This window comes from Symphalangus syndactylus, chromosome 23, assembly GCF_028878055.3.
Source record: "Symphalangus syndactylus isolate Jambi chromosome 23, NHGRI_mSymSyn1-v2.1_pri, whole genome shotgun sequence".
Classification (NCBI taxonomy): Eukaryota; Metazoa; Chordata; class Mammalia; order Primates; family Hylobatidae; genus Symphalangus; species Symphalangus syndactylus.
The window spans coordinates 61,071,998-61,090,368 of NC_072445.2; positions in this window are offsets into that span (position 1 = coordinate 61,071,998).

The following is an 18,371-nucleotide window of genomic DNA, read 5'->3' on the forward strand; positions in this document are numbered from 1 at the left end:
CATAAAGTCTTTTAGAATTTTACCTGGTTCTATAAAATAACTTCGAAACTATCTCCATCTATGATTTTGAAGAACCTTTCCATTCCTCTGTTGAGCTTGCTGTGTGTTTTAGTTCTATTATTTCATTTGAAAGTGCTCCACACTTGAAGCTTTCCAACAAGTCTCCTTGCCCCATGTGAAACTCTCAAAAGGTATTACATCTAAGTTGGGCTACAACCTGCTCCTTCTGATGAAGATCAGCGTCTTTCTTGGAAGAATTCTCTTAAAATGTAACATAAAATATTAAGAAAGATTTAAGATTTAAAAAACCTCAATACAAAGGGAGATACAAATAGAGTGCAATAAATTAATAAACCTTATGTTTGAAAATCCCCACATACATAATAATTCTAGAGGAAAATTAAAAATATTAAAGAAATCCCCCCCAAATGACTTTTCTCATTTTTAGTGAGTAGCTTCACTCCACAAGTATAATTTTTTTTCTTAGTAGAAAAAATACCTGGTAAATGGCTTTTTGGTCATTTTACTTTCATGTTGCTACAACCTTCTCTTGGCTTCATTACTCCTAAGGTAATTGGTGTAGGCTGACATTCACAGAGCCAGTTTTGAGATTTTGTGAATATGAAAGAAGAAAATTTTCACAATGTAGTGAATAATTCGTATTTTAGAATTGTTTTCAGGGTTTTTAAAAAATTATATTTCATGTAGAATATTACAGGATCATAGAAGTTTTCTGAAAATAATTTGAAGCATTGAATGTTTTATATTATTTTTCTAGTTTAGGTAACAAAATTATTAGCTATGCTCCATCTCATTTTACTGTTCAATAAGGCTTCACAGATTTAACAAATTTGCTAAGATGTTAAAGAACTTTGAAAGTATCACTGGAATCATGGAGACAAGTATTTTATGTCTGTTTAATTTTCCATTTATTTTGCAAGAAGGTAACATCTATGAAGAGGATTCAATTGAAGAGCATGCGTAGGAGACTCTGGTGTCTAGTTCTTCTGGAAATTTTTATTTTAAAAAATGTTCTAAGTGCACTAATAGGTTTCCAGCTACATTTTTCTCTTTTGGTCAACTCAGTAAAGAGAGTTAATGCAACAGGATACCTTGGAGAAATATGAAAACAGAGCCCAAGTCTGGAGTAATGATGCAGAACTTCAGAGTAATAAACATGAAGGAATGTTGTTGGGATTCCTTGACTCAACATTCCACTCTGACAATTTCAAACTCATTTTAAAATATTTTAAAAGGTTAAGGCAGAAATAAAATATGTAAACAACTTCTCGCAGATACAGTTCCCCTGACAAGTTCTAGCAGTGGCCTCTGAAGGAGGTCAGTATGGTGTCCAGCTAACCTTACTAAGGGGAGTTTTCTAATGGCAGCTACTCCATGAGAAACTACTGGACCTCTCAGTAGACATGCCTCTTAGGAGGGGGAGCTCATGAATGCCTATGACGGTATTTGTAAGAGGCATGCAGAGTCAGCTAAAACAGTTTATAATTCATTATGCATTATAAATGAGAACATTGCCAAAATAACATCAACAAAGTCAATAACAATAGTAATTTCATCTATATCCTATATACTAATTTCACCAATTATTTCCAAAATCTCCTTTACTGCCTGATTACGTGTTTGTCCGAATCAGAATCCAATCAGGACCATACTTCACATGTTCTGGCCTGTAAGTCAGCCTGACATATTAACTGGGTCAGATGTACCAGAGGCATTTTACAGAAAAAGGTGTCCCACTGCTACCTCCTGAAAGCAATTATTTATTTTTGAATCTTTTATTTTGTTTTCTCTAAAATACAATTTCTACTAGAAAACAGGGTATGTGTAGAAAGAGTCTTAATAGCATGAGATCATTAGTAGCCACTTTAGTTGAAAGATACAAAGCATAATGTGATATTTGATGTCAGAAATACATTCTTTTTTTTCCCTGGCTCAAAGGCGCAACTCAGTAGAGTGGCTATTTGAAAGCTTTAAAATTAAATAGATTCAAGGAATTTGTCACTAATGAAAACTTTTACTAATTTGTAAAGTGATATATTATTCCTTAGGTCTCATATCTTCCCTACTCTGTGCCTGAATATTTGTTTCATATTTGATTTTACATTTCTTAGAATCACATCACATGCCTTCCCAACCTGTCTTTTCCACCTAGTTTCCTCTGTACCCAGGGAAAACCCATTCTTCTCGGGGTGAGGGATATGACTTTTATTAGTGTCAAGTAGAAGGTAATATAGAACGAAAAGACAAATTCGAGATACTTTCATTGTTTCGTTATGAAAACTTAAAAACATGATTTTCACTTCTATATTTGAAGATGACAGACTTCCATTTTGTTTCTCTTTGGAAGTTGTGATGCTTTTTGTCTTTTCAAGTAGCAGATTAAAAATAATACAAGACAAAATAGCACTGGAGCCAATGTGTGACAAGTATTACATATCACAGTGTGTCAAGCTCATCAAGAGTGATCTATGTATGGAGAAAGAATTTTGGGGTTTCTTCATTGATTGTAATAGTCTTCACTCCTTGCTCTGGGGTATGAGGAAAAAAATACGATGTTTACAGTACTTGAACATCCTTTTTGTTTTGCTTTGCTTTTAGATTTAGTAGATACACATGCAGATTTGTTACATAGATATATTGAGTATTGGTGAGATTTTGACTTCTAGTGTACCCATCACTCAAATAGTGAACATTTTACCCAATAGGTAATTCTTTTTTTTTCTTCTTCTTCTTTGTGGCAGGATTTTTTGGATGAGTTTTCTTTTTTTTTTTTTAATAGGTAATTCTTTTAACCCTCACCCCTTCCTACCCTTCCCCGTTTTGGAGTCCTCAGTGTCCATTATTTCCATCTTTGTGTCTATGTGTACCCATCATTTAGCTCCCACTTATAAGTGAAAGCATGAGGTATTTGATTTTCTGTTTATGAGTTATTTCACTTAAGATAGTGACCTCCAGCTCTATCTATGTTGTTGCAAAGGACGTGATTTCATTGTTATGGCTGCGCAGTGTTCCATGAGTATATACACATTTTGTTTATTCAGTCATTCATTAGTGGACACTTAGGTTGATTCCATGACGTTACTATTGTGAACAGAGATGTGATAAACATATGGGTACACTACTTTCCACTGTGAATGAACTAATTTACATTCCCACCACAGTGTATGTGTTCCAATTTTTCTTCAATCTCACCGACATCTGTTGTTTTTTTGAATTTTTAATAATAACCTTTCTGACTGGTGTGAGATGGTATCTCATTGTGGTTTTAATTTGCATTTCTCTGATGATTAGTGATGTGCATTTTTCACATGTTTGTTGGCTACTTGTATGTCTCCTTTTGGAAGTATATGTTCATATCTTTTGCCCACTTTTTAACAATTTTTTGTTTTCTGCTTGTTCGATTGTTTGACTTCCTTATAGATTCTGGATATTAGACCTTTATTGCATGCATACTTTGTGAGTATTTTCCTCCACTCTGTAGGTTTTCTGTAAAAATTAAAACTTATTTTGTTGTGCAGAAACTCTTTAGTTTAATTAGGTTCCACTTGTCAATTTTTGTTGCAATTGTTTCTGAGGACTTAGTCATTCTTCCCATTCTTTCCCAAGGCCAATGTCCAGAATGGTGTTTCCTAGATTTCTTCTGTGATTCTTATAATTTGAGGTCTTACATTTAAATATTTAATTCATCTTGAGTTAATTTTTGTTTATGGTGAAAGGTAGGGGTCCAGTTTCAATCTTTTACATATGGCTAGCCAGTTATCCTGGCAAAATGTGTTGAAAAGGGAATCCTTATCTCATTGCTTTTTTTGTTGACTTTGTCAAAGATCGGGTGGTTGTAGGTGTGCAGCTTTATTTCTGGGTTCTCTTTCTTGTTCCATAGGTCTATGTTTCTGTTTTTCTATTAGTACCATGCTGTTTTTGTTACTGTAGCCTTGTGGTATGGTTTGAAGTTGGATAGTGTAATGCCTCCAGCTTTATTCCTTTTGCTTAGGCTTGCCTTGGCTATTCAGGCTCTTTTTTGGTTCCATATAAATTTTATAATAGTTTTTTTCTAATTCTGTGAAAAATGGCATTGGTAGTTTGATAGGAGTAGCCTTACATTTTTGAATTGCTTTGAACAGTATGGCCATTTTAAGAATGTTGATTTTTCCTATTCATGAGCATGGGATGTTTTTCATTTGTTTGTGCTTCTCTGAATTCTTTCAGCAGTGTTTTGTAATTCTCATTGTAGAGATCTTTCACCTCCTTGGTTAACTGTATTCTTAGGTATTTTATTATTTCTCCAGCTATTGTAAATGGGATTGCATTCTTGATTTGGCTCTCAGCTTGAATGTTACTGGTCTATAGAAATGCTACTGATTTTTATACATTGCTTTTTATCTTGAAACTTTGCTGAAGTCATTTATCAGTTCTAGAAGGCTTTTGGCAGTGTCTGTGAGGTTTTCTAGGTGTAACCTATTATCTGTGGAGAGAGATAGTATAATTTCCCCTCTTTCTATTTAGATGCCTTTTATTTCCTTCTCTTTCTTGATTTCTTCAGCTAGGACTTCCATTACTATATTGATTAAGAGTGGAGAGAATGATCATCCTTTTCTTTTTCCAGTTCTTAATGGGAATGTTCTCAGCTTTTGCCCATTCAGTATGATGTTGGCTGTGGATTTTCATAGATGGCTGTTACTATTTTGAAGAATGTTCCTTCAATGTCTAATTTTTTGAGCGTTTTTTTTTAACATGAAGGGATTTCAAATTTTATCAAAAGCCTTTTCTGCATCTGTTGAGATGATCATGTGGTTTTTGTTTTTAATTATGTGGTGAATCACGTTTGTTGATTTACATATGTTGAATCAACCTTGCATCCCAGGAATAAAGCTTACTTAATGGTGATGAATTAACTTTTAGATAAGCCCCTAGTAGTTTAGATATGGTACTATTAGTTTGCTAGTATTTTCTTGAGGATTTTTGTGTCTATGGTCATCAAGGATATTGGCCTAAAGTTTTTTTTTTTTTTTTTTTTTTTTTTTTTTTTGCCTTGTCAGGTTTTGGAATCAAAGTGATGCTGGCTTCATAGAATGAGTTAGGGAGGAGTCCCTTCTCTTTGATTTTTTTTGTAACAATTTCAGAAAGATTGGTATTAGCTCTTCTTTGTACCTCTGGTACAATTCAGCTGTGGATACATCTGGTCCCAGGTTTTTTTTCTGTTAGTGGGCTTTTTGTTACTGATGCAATTTCTGAACTCGTTATTAGTCTGTTCAGAATTTTAATTTATTCCTGGTTCAATCTTGGGAGGTTGTGTGTTTCAAGAAATTTTTTTATTTCTTCTAGGTTTTCTAGTTTGTGTTCATAGAGGTATTCATAATAGTCTCAGGATTTTTCGTATTTCTGTTGGGGCTGATGGTGATGTCACTTTTGTCATTTCTGATTGTGTTTATTTGGATCCTCTCTTTTTTCTTTATATTAATAGTGGTCTATCAATCTTGTTTATTCTTTCAAATTTCAACAAAACTTTTGGTTTCGTTGATCTTTTGTATAGATTCTCACATCTCAATTTCATTCAGTTTAGATCTGATTTTTAGCTATTTCTTTCCTTTTGCTAGCTTTTGGGTTGGTTTACTCACGTTTTTCAAGTTCCTCTAGGTGCCAGATCAAGTTGCTAATTTGACGTCTTTCTAACTTCTAGATGTAGGCACTTAGTGCTATAATCTTTCCTCTTAGCACTGCTTTAGCTGTGTCTCAAAGATTTTAGTATGTTGTGGTCTCTGTTTTCAATAGTTTCATCGAATTTTTTTTTTATTTTTGCCTTCATTTTGTCGTTTACCCAAAAGTCAATCAGGAGCAGATTGTTTAACCTCCATGTATTGTATGGTACTGAGAGATCCTCTTGGTACTGATTTCTATTTTTATTGCACTATAGTCTAAGAATGTGGTTGGTATAATTTCATTCTTTTAAAATTTGTTCAGACTTGCTTTATAGCTGAGCACGTGGTTGATCTTAAAGTATGGGCTGTTTGTGGATGAGAAGTATGTACATTTTGTTGTTGCTGGGTGGAGTGTTCTGTAGATATCCATTAGGTTCAATTGGTCAACTGTTAAGTTGAAGTCCAGAATGTCTTTGTTAAATTTCTGTGTCAATGATCTGTCTTCTGCTGTCATTGGGGTGTTGAAGACTCACATTATTATTGTGTGGTTATGTAAATCTCTTCCTAGATCTCTAAGAACTTGTTTTATGAATCTAAGTGCTCCAATGTTGGGAGCATATATATATTTAGCATTGTTAAGTCCTCTTGTTGAATTGAACCCTTTTCATTTTGAATGTCCTACTTTGTCCTTTTTGATCACTGTTGATTTAAAGTCTGTTTTATCTAAGAGGAGAATAGCAATCTTTCTCCTTTTTTGTTTTCCATTTGCCTGATAGATCTTTCTTCATCCCTTTACTTTGAGCATATGGGTGTCATTACTAGTGAGGTGGGTCTTTTGAAGGCAGCATGCAGTTGGGTCTTTCTTTTTATCCAGTTTTCCACTCTGAGTTTTAAGTGGGACATTTAGCCTGTTTACATTGATGGCCAATATTGATATGTGAGGATTTGATCCTGTCATCGTGTTGTTAGCTTACGTTATATAAACTTGATTGTATAGTTGTGTTATAGCGTCAATGAACTATGTATTTTAGTGTGGTATTTTTGGTGGCAAATATCATTCTACCATTTCCATGTTTAGCACTCCCTTTAGGATCTCTCATAAGGCAGGTCTAGTGGCAAGAAATTTCCTTAATGTTCGATTGCCTGAAAAGCAATTTACTTCTTTGCTTAAGAGTGTTTGGTGGGATATGAAATTCTTTTCTGGAATTTATTCTCTGTAAGGATGCTACAAATGGGCCCCCAGATCTCTTCTGGCTTGTAAGGTTTCTGCTGAAATGTCTACTGTTTGCCTGATGGGGTTTTCTTTGTAAATAACCTGTCCCTTCTCTCTGGCTGCTTTAAAGATCTTTTCCTTTTATATTGATCTTGGAGAATCTGATGACAATGTGTCTTGAGGATGGTCATCTTATGTAGTATCTCACAAGGGTTCTCTGAGTTTATTGAATTTGCATGTCAACCTCTCCAGCAAAATTGGTAAAATGAAGTCAAGTTATTAGTTTTCACGAACTTATGTAGTTTTTTTTTAGTTTTTAAAGCTTTATGTGTACATAGTAGGTGTATATATTTATAGAGTATGTGAGATATTTTGATACAGGCATGCAATGTGTAATAACCACAACAGGGTAAATGGGATATCCATCACCTCAAGCCTTGTGTAAATTTTGATGGTTCCTCTTAGTATTGATTTCTAATTTTACTCTACTATGGCCTGGGAAGATACCGGAGATGCTTTTGATATTTTTTTAAAATTTAGCATTGTTTTATGGCCAAGCATATGATTGATTTGGAGAATGTTCCACATGCAGATGAGAAAAGTGTGTATTCTGGAGTCATTGGTTAGAATGTTCAGTAAATGTCTACTAGGTCTAGAGTCCAGCTGAAGTCCAGAGTTTCCTTGTTGACTTTTTGTTGCACACTGTGGAGTGCTGAAGTCCTCCACTAGCACTTCAGTGCCAACCTCTTTTCTTAGGTCTAGTAGTATTTGTTTTATGAATTTCAGTGATTGTTGTTGGGTGCATGTATATTTAGGATAGTTAAATCTTATCGTATTGAACCCTTTATCACTATATAATGCCCTTCTTTATCTTTTTTTTAACTGTTGTTGGTTTAGTCTGTTTTTATCTGATGTAAAAATAGCTATTTCTGCTTGCTTTTGTTTTCCGTTTATGTGATGTGTCTTTTTCCACCTCTTTACTTTGAATTTGTAAGTGTCTGTTGTAGGCAGTAGATGGTTGGATCTTTTTTGATTCAGTGTGCTAGCCTGTATCTTTTAAGTGCAGTTTTTAGGCTATTTATGTTCAACATGAATATTGATATGTGAGACTTTGTTTCTGTCATAGTATTGTTAGTGAGTTTCCTTGGAGTCTCAATTTTGTAATTGTTTTATAGGATTTGTCATCTTTCTATTTACATGTGCTTTTTCTTGATGGTGAGTATCATTATTTCATTTTTATGTTTAAAACTCCTTTGAGCATTTCTTAGAGAGCTGGTCCAGTGGTGATGAATTCTATTATGTTTTGCTTATTTATGAAGGTTTGGCAGGATATAAAATTCTTGGCTGGCAGTTTTTCTCCTTAACAAGGCTAAAAATAGGCCCCCATCCTCTTCTGGCTTGTAAGGTTTCTGCTGAGAAGTTCACTGTTGGTCTTGTGAGTGTCTCTTTACAGATTATTTGACACTTACGTTTAGCTGCCTTTAAGATTTGCTCTTTTATTTTGACCTTGGATAGTCTGATGTCTATATGCTTTTGTGACATTCATTTTGTATAGTGTCTTAAAGTATTCTCTGAATTTCTTGTTTCTGGGTGTCTACATCTGTAGCACAATCAGGGAAATTTTTCTGAATTATTATCTCAAACATATTTTCCAAGTTGCTTTCTTTTTCTTCTTTTCCTCAGGAATGCCTATAAGTCACATTTGGTTGCTCTCGATAATCTTGTATTTCTTAAAACCTTTGTTTTTCTTTCAACATTCTTTTTTCTTTATTTTGTCTGTCTGGGTTAATTAGAAAGACTGTTCTTCAAGCTCTGAAATGCTTTCTTCTGGTTGGTATAATCTATTATTAAAGGTTTCAACTGTGTTTTGAAATTCCTTCAGTAAATTTTTCATTTCCAGAAATTGTGTTGTTTTTTAAAAAACATATCTAGCGTGTCTTTCAATTCCTGGTTTATTTTGGTGCTTCTTTGTATTACTTTTTAACTTTCTCTAGGATTTTACTGAACTTCTTTGCAATTTGTATCTTGAGTTTTTTACCTGTCATTTCAAAGTTTTCATTTTGGTTAGGATCCATTGCTAGAGAGCTAGAGTGGCACTTTGGGGATGTCACATTTTGTTTCTTCATGGTGCTGGAGTTCTTGTGCTGGTTCCTTCTCTGTAGGTCAGTTCTTACTTTTGGATTTACCTATATTTGGGTGGGATATTTTTTTCTTCCCCTCTTGAGGCTATTACTGCTCCATATGTTGCATAGGGCCTTTTGGTTTTGCTTCTATGTGCTTTTAGCAGGCTAAGGCACTGTATGAATTCCTTGGTTATAGACATCCTTAGTATAGTGGTTTTCTCAGCAGTGAGTAAGTGGAGGTCTCAAGAGACTTATCTCATTCCCCAGCGGTGTGCACTTCTGTCAGCAGAAATTGAATTGCGTTGGGCAGTGCAACCTTCAGGCCAGGAGGTGGCACTTACAGGTAAGAGCTGGCTGAGCGCTGTACAGTGATGTCAGCAGAAGTTGTGATGAGTCATGCAGTTTGGCATCCATGCCATTAAGTGGGGCCTGTAGGTGAGATGCAGTTGCAGTGATGACTGGGATTTTTACTTGGCCTTTGTTGATGAGAGCAATACCAGGGTGTCCCTGGCAATGGACGAGACATGGGGATCTTAGGGTTCTCGTTCTGCACTCTGCTGCCAAGGGGCTGGAGGGGGCAAAGCTAGGCAGGGCTAGCTAGGTGGAGCTGGATTGTGGAAGCCTGTTACCAGGCTCTCTGAGTGCTGCACTCTTGCAGGGTTCTTGGGGAAGTCCTCAGGCCACTGGGACAACCCTCCAGGGAGGGATTGAGGCACTCTGCCTGCACCTGTCAGGGAAAGAGGGATGGCCATGGTTTTCAGCTCAGAAGGTAGGGGGCCATAGGGCCTGTTCAGCTCTGCTCTGACACCTCTACGCAGGTGGGTCTCTGTCACTGGCAACAGGCCTGACTTGCTAGTTCCAAGCTGTCTGCACCCAGATAACCGCACCATTCCAAGCGCATCCCAACCTCAAGGCTTCCTGTGGCAGAAACTGCAGCTTTCAGGCCACATCCTTCCTAGTCCAGTTTTGTGAAGGGAGCACCACTACACACTCCTCTCTGTACTTTGACAGTGGGAGCTCCTCCCCACCTTGAGACAGTTCACAAATCTCTTCCCCATACCCATAGGTGGTGTGGTTGGGTCCTGGGGAACTGGAACTGTGCCAGTAGTTTGTCCTTTGGCTCCTCAGGGTCAAACATTGGCTGTGATTTGGAGAGTAAATTCCTCCCAGGCTGCCAACAAACCACCCAGGCAGTGTGATGGAGGCTATGCCGTGGGGCTACCATACCTCTACTCCTCTGGGAATGGCCAGGCAGGCAGTCTTGTGAGGGCCTGGCAGGCATGCGGGCATGCAGTTCAGATAAACCTAGGTCCCACGGCAGTGGCAGCCAGGCCTGTCTTGGGTGGGTGATCATCCCAGTCCCCACTCTCTCCCAGCTGGACAGACAGCAAAAGCTTCAGTTACCCAGGGCAGGATGCAGAGCCTTGGAGAGTAGGTGCCCAGAGTCACCTTTTGCTACAGTTGCCCAGCATACTGAAGCCTTTTGGGCTCTGCAGGTGTTCAAATAATGCCTCTACATATTCTCCAGGTAGTTCCCCCTGCCAGTCCAAAAGTCTGCAGGTTGTGGGAACACTTGTAACTAGGATCTCAGGAGTCTGTGGCAGGAATGTGGTATCCTGAGGTTCCTTCACTTGCTCCTTTATTGGATCCAGTCTGGGTCTGGGGTCTGGTCCTGATGCCAGGCAGCACCAAGCAGGCAGTGCTGCTTCCTCCTTTTTCAACCACAGTGTCTGCTGTCTCCTCTCTGTTACATTTCAATGTTTTCTCTCAAAAGATCTGTTGAAAGTGTGAAGGAACTCCATATTTTCCTCTCTGTGGAAGAAGCAAATTCCAACTGTATCTACACAGCCATGTTTAATCCTTCTTCAGTTTTAATTCTGATGCATATTATTAAATTGCTTGTAGCTGTTTTAAATTAAGGCATTGCTGTAGCTTTTTAGAACTTAGAAAAAAGTCCTGAAGTTTTCAATTCTCACCATGTCCTGAGCTATTTCTCCAGTCAATAACACTCTATTTTAGACAAACTTTCTTTCAGTTAACCTCCTTTCAAAAGCTTTTGACAATTAGAACTTTTCCTTCTCCTTCTCCAGGCCAGACTCCAAACATCTAGGAATGAAAAACGCCCATGGGCATAAGTGTCCTGAACATTCTTATGGATTTAGGTAAACATACTTCCTTTCATCTGGTGGGAATGCAACTATTTAAGTTTTTCCAAGGCTTTATTGCAATTTATTCTTTAGCTTGATGCTTATCAGATAAACTCTTCAATCTAAGTTACTTTATGAGTGTTGTTAACCATATAACACAGAGGCTATATTTAAGGGGAATTATTTCATAAGGTTTTACCCTTCAAAGGAAACAATCTAGCCTTGCCTGTGATATAAACTTTGGATTTTTATTTCAATCATGTATACACATTTTCAATCATTGTAGTAGTTATTAATTATACCACACATGTGTATCCTTGATATATATTGGATTGATAAGTATAAAAGTTCCTATTACCTGTGTACTTAAATGTGTGATTTTTTTGAAAATGGAGAGAAAATTAAAATATTTAAATGAAAAAATAAAAAAGTTTAAATGACAAAGGAGAGCATTTCTACATAGAAATTGAGAATCTCGTATATTGTTATATAATATTTTACTGAAATATGTTGTTTACATTGCTTGGTAGCATGGTTCATGCATGTTTTTAGTTTTAACAAGAAAATTAAAGAATTGACATTGAATTAAAAGACAATTTTAATATTACTGTTTTGATATTTACTGAGGCTTAATAAATTTGATAGGAATTCCAACAAAGAGACAATTTTCCATATAGGGTTTAGGTTATTTTTATTTCTAAATAAGTAATTGCAGTGTGGGAATGATTTCCTGTATGTTTGCACACAAACCATTGTTTTTGAATAGAGTTGGTTCATATTATCTAAAATATAATCAGAATATGAAACTCAGAACTCATTAATATAGGGGTTAGGTACAGTGCTCTGGAGGTCAACCTTCTAGGCCTGAAGTCCCCTTGCTTTTGCCGTTTCCTCACTTGTAAAATGGAGATAATAATAGTATCTACCTGAAAGGTTAATGTGAGGATTCTGTGGATTGGTGCATATAAAGTCCTTAGATTAATGCCTGGCACATTAGAGGTAGTCAGTGAATATTTGCTAGAATTATGTCCTTTATTTTTTTCCTCTCCCCATACTAGCCATTACCACAAGCAAGAAGATCATGAGTATGAATATTAATATCCAAGTGAAATATTCAATAGCAGATAAAATGAAAAATAGCAACCACCCAGTTTGTAGAACTTAATCTGTTCTTTGATGACTTTTGCTGGTTGTCCAAAAGAGAGTTAAGCAAACAAAAATAGGATTTATAGCTATTTATGGGAAATCTGGCAACATTTGGAGGGATTGTTTTGTCTCTTTTGAAGAAAGAATCCTCTGGAACAATCTTGCACTCTCCGTGTCATTTCTTCATATTGCTGTTAGAAAAGGTAATCCAGGCTGGAGAAATCTAGACAGGTAATTTTGGAAAACAATATTTAACTTCTTCAGTGATAGCCAGGAATCTTTTGAATTTTGTTTAGATGTTACATGAATAAGTAGAACATTACTATCTTAATTTCTGGTTGATCAGCAATATTTACTGGTAATTTTTGCCAAATTGTTTCCTTTATATTCCCTAGTTACAGTCAACCATCACTTATTTAGATTGATAGGATCTGGTGGAAAGTCCAGGCTGCAAAGTATTCCAAAGTAAATTTTTATATAACAGAAGAATTACTTTTATATAAAAGCAGAACTATGACGAAAGCTGCATGAAATAATTATTACATAATAAAGTTTGTGATAAAATCTTCTTTAATGAAGAGATACATTTTAGTTAGTTCACTAAGAATTGATGCTTCTCAAATACTTGAGAAGAGTTACACATAGTTGGCTTGGTGAAGGAGTTCATTCTCTTTGTAAACCGTGCTTGCTCTGTTTGATCCTTTTTGGAAAATGGTACAAAGGGAAATGACATAAGATTTAATAAGATTTTACCATCTAGCCCTTTCTATTTGTTTCCAAAGGGCCATATACATCCACTGATTTAACCTTTAATTGTTTTCACAAGAGGACTTGTTATGACCTAGTCATAGAAAATATATGGGGGTCAAGTAAGTGAAAAAAAAAAAAAAACACAAAAAACCTGTTACCCTGTGAATGTATCTTCTAGGAAGGCAATAAATGACTACATGAAAGACCAGTCACACTGAGTAAGAGCTGAATCTCAGAGAGTCAACTCTAGTTTCTACCATGTACTGTAACCTTGGGCAAATGCCTTAAGGTCTGTAAGCCTCCATTTACTTACGTATGAAATAATTATGACACTAAAGCATATATATCATTGGGTTTTTGTGGGGATTAAATAACGTAACACAGACAAATAGATAAATAATATAATGCATACAAATGTGCTTAAAGGTGTCTTACAGGGTGATTTCATTAATTTCCAACACCTAATTCTTGCTGGTGATAGCCAAAGGCTCTGATCTTTCCTCCTAGAACCTTGTGTCTCATTCCTACTTACCACTTCATTTGAGTATCTCAAAAACACCTCAAATTTAACATGTCCAATTGGGGTGCTTAAATTTTGCCTCTCAAAACCCTGTTCATTACTTACCCTATCTTTCCTATCTCAGAAAATGTGTTAGCCCTTTTTCGTGGATATGTGTAGAGCTTTCTATTCAACCTATTTTATCTTTTGCTGTGGGGTAGTAAGCTGTCATCCTGTGAGTAAACTGTAGAGAGGCCCACGTGATAAGGAACCAAAGCCTCTAGCCAATAGTAAGCCACAAACTGAGGCCTTCCAACAAACATGTGACTCAGCCAGGAAACAGATTCTGCAGCCTCATTTGACCCCTGACCTGGCTTCCCACCGAGCTGATAGCTTGATTGCAGATTCATGAGAGACCCTGAGCCAGGAAAACACAGCTAAGTGGCTTTTGAATTTCTGACCTCCAGAAATTGTGTGAGATAGTAAACATTTGTTGTTTTAACTGTCTAATTTTTGGAGAAATGTTTTATAAAGTGATAAATTACTAATGCAGATTTTGGTACCTGGAGGTGGAGCGTTGCCATAACAGAACCTAAAACATGAGGGTGACACTGAAGCTGCACAGTGGGTTTTGAGGAGAGTGTTAGGCTTCTAGCACTTGAAGAAGATGTGTCTAGAAAGCTTACAGTCTTCAAGAAATGGCATGAGGGCTTGTAAGAAAGTGAGGAAAATCTCATTGGGAAATGGAAGAGAGGAAATCTTTTTTGTGGAGTGTCATAGTGTTTAGTAACACTGCTGTTTGCAGTTATGTGAAAAGTAGAAAATGTGCCTAATAAACCAGATGATCTAGCTAAAGAGATCCCTGACCACAGAATCTCAAGTGCTGCCTGGTTTCTTCTTGATGCTTATAGCAAAATGTGAGAGGAGAGAGAGAAACTGAAGAAAGGACTGATAAACAAAATGAGTCATGACTTTATGGTTTTAAGAATTCTCAGCCTCCCAAGATAGCAAACAATGCTCAAAGGAAGAAATGGCTTCTGAGCAAAGATCACATGCCAGGAAAATATGGTTCATGGATGAAGCTGAGAGCACCACAGACCTCAGAAATATCAAAGGTGGTGCCTCAGAATTGTATTCACTGAGACTCAAGGCACTCTACAGAGATGAAGGGTTGCCTTACAGTTCCTCTCAATCAAGCAGTAGGATTTTTAGGGAGCTTAAGGGCATTGCCCTTCATCCTGTCGGTGGGAGCCCCAAGACTTGTCTTCTTTTGAAAAGATTTATAAATTTGACTTTTGTCTAATATAGTAGACTCCAATAAGATTCATAGGAGACCCACAAAGTTTTTAAAAGAATTATATAAGCAGAAAAATCACCTATTTGGACTAAAAGGGTCACAGAGAAAACAAGAAGAAAAGAGGTCTTTGGACTTTTAAATTCTATGGCAGAAAGCAGGTTAAGAAAATGACTTAGCTTCAAAAATGTGTTACCTTTCATGAAAAAAGAAAGATTCAGATGACAGAACCAAGAGTACAGAAGGTAGACTCAAGAGCTGTAGAGAATTATTCTCAGGCCTTGAGACTTCATCAAAGAACCTTTGACATTTCCTTGTCTGGATTTCATAACTGCTATGAACCAGTGATCTCAGTCTCCTGTATCAGTCCCTCTTATGTTGAACCAGCATTGATCTGTGTGACCAAAGCACACAGCAGAATTCATGGTGTGTCATTTTGACATTAGGTTATTGAAGACTGCTGCTTACATGTTGAGTGCGTGCTCTCTGTCTCTGTACTCCCACCCCCATTATTCACCTTCACTGAATATGTTGATATTTGCTTGTATGTAACCCTACAGGATTATTATTAATAGTATTATTAATAGTTTTATACATTATAGTTTGCATAGTGCAAGTTTATGCCTGTTATCCTAGCATATATAATTGTTTCTTCCCCTTTCCCCCAAATGCCCTGGATTGAATAATAAATTACATGAATAAAATTATCATTAACATCTTTAGCATCTTACACATCTAGCCATATGTCCATTTACATGATCTAAAACCATGCCACTGTGGAACATGTGTGTGAATGTGAGAAAGAGAGGGGAAAATAAAAGTAGGAAAAGACAGAGAAAGCTGTCCTGGAATCTAAGTATTAATCATATTTTTATTATGTTGTTTACTATTCCCTCTGCCTTTCTGGCTGAAAAGTAACTAGGTAAGTAAGAAAAATCAGATACTATAATAAGGTGATTTTTAAAGGTATAATTCCCATGTTCTTATTTGTCTCTGGGGAGCTTAATTTTGAGGGTCAGCATAGCTGATATCAGAAAATCCAACTTTTACATAGATGTTTCAAGTGTGTTTTGAATTCACTTAATTTTATATCTATTTTCTTTCATGCAGGATTTGAAATTCGAAGGGGAAGGACTCAACGAATACATTCCTATGTCACTTTTAAAGACTGGTAAAACATTTGAGAAGTATGTCCCTTAATGTTAGATTTAATGCATTTTATTTATTTTGTACATATATTTTGCTACTGATTAAGTATGGGCCAATTATAGATGATAGAGACCTCCTAGTTCACGTCACCTGAAGGGTCAGGTTTTTGGAAAGCATGACCCCATTTCATCCTGGGATATATCTGGGCCCCTTCATCTATATGATATTTGGGAATGAGGCATTATAGGAATGGTAATGTAGCTGAGAGTCATATCTTATTTATCTCCTAGAAAATATCAAAATCCTTGGTTCAGTGCCGGAACTTTTCAGGTTTGGATCTGGCAACCGCCCCACCTGCATTCATGTATAGAAGACGCAGAAGCAGCAGGCTGTAGGGTGAAGGACAGTTCTCAAGTTGGATGGTCTCACTTTGAATCCTAGCTTCTACCCTTATGATAGTAGTCAGCATCCCTCAGCATCCATTTCTCATCAGTTAATCAGAAATAAGAATGCCAAGAAGGTAGTCAGCATCCCTCAGCATCCGTTTCTCATCAGTTAATCAGAAATAAGAATACCATATCGGATTATTTTAAGGGTTAAATAAGATAAGAAATGCGATGTATTTGAGAGAGTGCCTTGAGCATGCAGCATTCAATAAATACTAGTTAGTATTGTATACCAGTAGGTCTCAGCAGGGATCAATGTTGCCCCCAGGGAACATTTGGCGATGTCTGGAGACATTTTTGATTATTAGGACTTGGACTGGAGAGATGTTAGTGGGATCTAGTCGGTAGAGACGAGGAATCCTGCTGAGCATTCTACAATGTGCCAGACAGTCCTGCAACAAAGAATTATCTGATTCAAAATGTCCGTAGTGCCAGGTTAGGAGTACATTAGTGCTGCTTACTCATAGACATTTTCTTTAACTTCTAACCCTAGCAGCAGTGCAAATAAGATATCACCTGGAGTTGGACCTGTCTCCCTGTGAGAATTATCTACTGTCTGAGAGAATAGGCTTTGCAGACAGGATTATGTATCACTAAGGCATCGCTTCAATGATTAGGTAGCTCAAGGCAGAGATGAGTGAGATGGAGAACAGCATGCCTCCTATGCCGAGCATTTCCAATGATAGGACTTGATACTAAGATACCTATAAGACTTTATATGTGAGAGAGTTCATTACAGGCTAACATTCAATCGTGAAAATAGGAACTAACCTAAATATCCAACGATAAGGGATCATTTAAATAAATTATGGTAGACACCTAGAATACTAGATAATACCTAAAAATTGTATGTTAGTAAGAAAAAAATAATACTCTCATGGCAAATGTCCGTAACATACAAAGCAAAAAATACATGTTAAAAGGTAGTATTATTCATAGCATCAGTCTCATTATGTAAAGAAAAAATTTTTTAAAAAGTATGCTTTGCTAAACTCAGCTATAAAGAATAGAAGCCAGTATTTTTCCAGTGGTTATTTCTGGGCTGTAGGTTAATGGGTGATTTTTTTTTGTGGGTGGTGGTGGTGTTTTTAAATATAATTAAAACATTTTTAAATAATGCACAAACACATACACAGTTATAAAATTAAGATGTGCTCTAGAAGAGAGAAAACAAGAATAATAACATGCCTTAGGACCTAATGCAAAAGTGAATTGATGCCTAGATCTGGTTCCTGACCTAGAATATGGCTGCTCCAAGGAGACACACATCCCTGGACTTGTCTCTGAGTACCTGGTATCAGGTTACAGCTGTGACTTAACCTTTCAATGTGCATTGTGCTCGTTTTTCACTTTAAGGAAGGTATTTTTAGAAAATCTTTAATTACAAAGAACTGAGATTCTAACCAGGGACTGTGTTTTTTCTTTTTATCTTTAGGATTATAATATGAATTTAGTGTCTAATTATTTAGATTAAGTGTTTAGAACATTTCCAAGTGCTTTACAATTCTTGCTAAAGGAACAAAGAAAGAAACTGAGGAAATCATCTCACTGTAGTTAACATAAAATGTTTGATGTCTGCTACTGAAATCTGTTTACCTTCATAACTGTATAATAGGGCTATTAAAGACAATAGATACAGTAGTTTAAAAGTAATAAAATTTACAACAAAGTGTATTTAATTTGAAATTGAATTGCCAGCAAATGGGTGTCCTAATGAACCCTTGTGTCAGTGTAACTCTAACCAAATTAAGGGAAATCACTTGTATCACAGGCAACTAAATCAGCAATGAGACCCAAAAAGGCTATTCCTCTGCTGAGGGTACAGTCGTTGTCACAGATGGCCCTGCTGATGGAATTAAGCTTAAGTCAGGAGAAGTGAGATGCGGATCCTTCTTAATTCGAATGAATTTGGGAAGGCAGAAGAACACTCTCAGGATTGGAGAAGCT